Raw genomic sequence first — 2500 nt, 5'->3', positions numbered from 1 at the left:
CTTCCATATTCTTCCATCCTCCGTTTTGAACCTCGGTTCGATGTGTACAGCCCATCCGTGTTTAGCAACCTGCGCCTTCAGTTTGTCCAAGATCTTATTATGGCGCTTAATCCGTGCGTTTTTGACTGCGAGACATTGTCCTGAGATGTGTGCCAATGTTTCGTTGGCCATTGCACACCTTCTGCATAGTTTGGCCATGTTGGGGCGGCCGTATGAAATGGTGCACCTTGTGGGGTATAAGTTGCACCTCAGTAGCAGTCTCTTAATGAATAGAGACTGTTTCATCTTATGATGTCCGTACAGCCATGTGTTGGATGTCGGGTCGTTTTTGTAGTAGTGGATACCGGGGCCCTGGGCCAAAAGCTTGCTCCATTTTTCGAACTCCCATTGGCGCCATTCCGCATATTTGTTTACGGGTTTGGCGTTTCCTTCAGTTCCGAGTAGACTTTCTTCCATTTCACAAATGGTTGAGAGGCTCGCCTCCTCGTTGTCATTCGATTCGGCGGGTTCGAGAAATTCTTCAATTTCTCTTAGCACTTTGAGGTTTCTCAGTTTGTTAATGTGCTCCACGTTGTTATTGCCTCGGAACTGGAACGATGCCGAGATGACTGCATCCTCTGATTTTTCCAGGGACTCGAGCTTCCGTATAATGGCAGATGGAATTTGCACCTCGAGTTTTGGTAGTCCGAGGCCCCCGTCCTTGTTTTTGGAATATAATATTCCATCTGTTGTGTCAGCAGGAAGATGTAGTATTTCTTTCACTGCCTTCTTAATGAGATTGTCCAGTTCTATGATAGTGTTTTGCGATGCTTCCGTGAGGATAAGGTGGTAGTAGATCCTCGGAATCATGTGCGTTTTTAGGATTTCGAGTTGCTGAGTCGGCTTGAGTTCTGCCTCTCTCAGACTCGTAATCCACTTGTTCAGTTTTCCCGACCAGTTGTCCTCAGTTACTCCTGCCCATGGGTCTATTCGCGCTCCCAGATATTTCTCGAGCTCGCCCGGTTCGATGTGGTTCACCGGTTCACCATTGATTTTCCACTTTTCCCGGGTGTTGTAGAGGAATGTTTTCCTGTGTGGTCTACAGTGGAAGCCGGCCGTTTTTTTGATATTTATCTGTAGACCTGTGTTTTGGCAGAAAGTCTGCAGGATTTTCATATTGGCCGTCATTCCTGCATAGGAGTCGCTGAGGATTGCTATGTCGTCTGCAAATGCGAGCGAAGAACAGCTGATTCTCCTGTTCTTCTGTGTTAGCGTGACACCCATCTGTGCCTGTTCCAATGTGCATATCAGTGGGTCCATTGTAATGTTAAATAACAGTGGTGAGAGTGGGTCGCCTTGTTTGACTCCCCTTTTAATGGGTATGGGCTCTGTTGCGGTCCTGTCACCCTCTATGACCGTTGTGTTGTCGGTATAGAGACTCTGCACTAGGTGAATGAACCTGTTCGGTATACCCATCCTCTTGAGTCCAACTGTGAGCATTTTGTGACCGATGGAGTCGAATGCCTTTGCCAGGTCTACAAAGACTACCGCCAATTCCTTCTTGTTGCTCTTTGCCCCCTTCATGATATTTTCTAGGATCGCGATGTTTTCATTGCATCCCGGGGTGGCCGCTATAAATCCCTTCTGGCGAGGGTTAAGCGTAACTGCCTCCGACAGTCTCTTTGCGATGATCTTTGTGAAGAGCCGGAGCAACATCGGCCCGATTGTGATGGGCCTCCAGTTGTCGATGTTCTTGAGGAGTTCTGCATCCTCCGTTTTAGGAATTAGCACAGTCCGACTCCTTTTCAGGGCTGTTGGTACGAATGCCAATTTCTGCCATAGAGAGAAGAGGCGAGGTATCACTGTCGCATCCTGACCAATGATGTTTTCCAGGTGTTCCACCTTCATCCCGTCCAGTCCCGCTGCACTTTTCGCGTTTATCTCGCTTATCGCCTTTTCGACCTCTTCAAGCTCAATGGCTTCCATTAGCCGGTTAATGTTTGTGGTGCCATTATACTGTGCCATTTTGCTGATGTTTGCTTTGTTGTTCACTTGTGATAGTTTTGCTCGAAAGCAATTCTCCAGCTCCTCCCTTCTGAGAGGGCAGCTAGATGCAGCTGGCGCGCCCATGATTTGACGTGCCAGTCTCCTTCTGTCTTTTTGATACAGGGTCTGAGTGGTTTTGTATCTGTGTTTTTTTGCGGCCCGTCGTTTTCTTGCACCAGAGTTTGGGTGGTTTGCAACTCTGTGCTCTTTTTTATTGCTGCCCGCCTTTCCACCCTTGTTTTTATGAGGCTTTGGAGAGAACTTGTCCATCAAACCTTCCGTGATTTGTTCGACCATCTCGATGCACCGATCTTTGTTGTGTCCATCGCCAAGTAGTTCCTCTGCCTTTGTGATCTGTTCAGCTAGATCTCGATGTTTTGGGGGTCCATGCGTCTTTTCCCTTGGTCGGGCAGTGGTTTTGGTGTGTCCCTGGTCGGACGCGGCCAACTCTTCAGTCTCAGTTTCAGGCTCAGGT

The 2500-nt window shown here is 48.2% G+C and overlaps 1 pseudogene; it reads right to left on the bottom strand.

The window, feature by feature from the left end:
- LOC144590417 (28S ribosomal RNA) overlaps positions 1-2500 on the bottom strand; it is an 8331-nt pseudogene that overhangs the window by 1868 nt on the left and 3963 nt on the right.

The sequence above is a fragment of the Rhinoraja longicauda genome, unplaced genomic scaffold, assembly GCF_053455715.1.
Source record: "Rhinoraja longicauda isolate Sanriku21f unplaced genomic scaffold, sRhiLon1.1 Scf000173, whole genome shotgun sequence".
Lineage (NCBI taxonomy): Eukaryota > Metazoa > Chordata > Chondrichthyes > Rajiformes > Arhynchobatidae > Rhinoraja > Rhinoraja longicauda.
The sequence above is the reverse complement of the archived record's forward strand: the minus strand, read 5'-3'. Positions and strand labels throughout refer to the sequence as shown.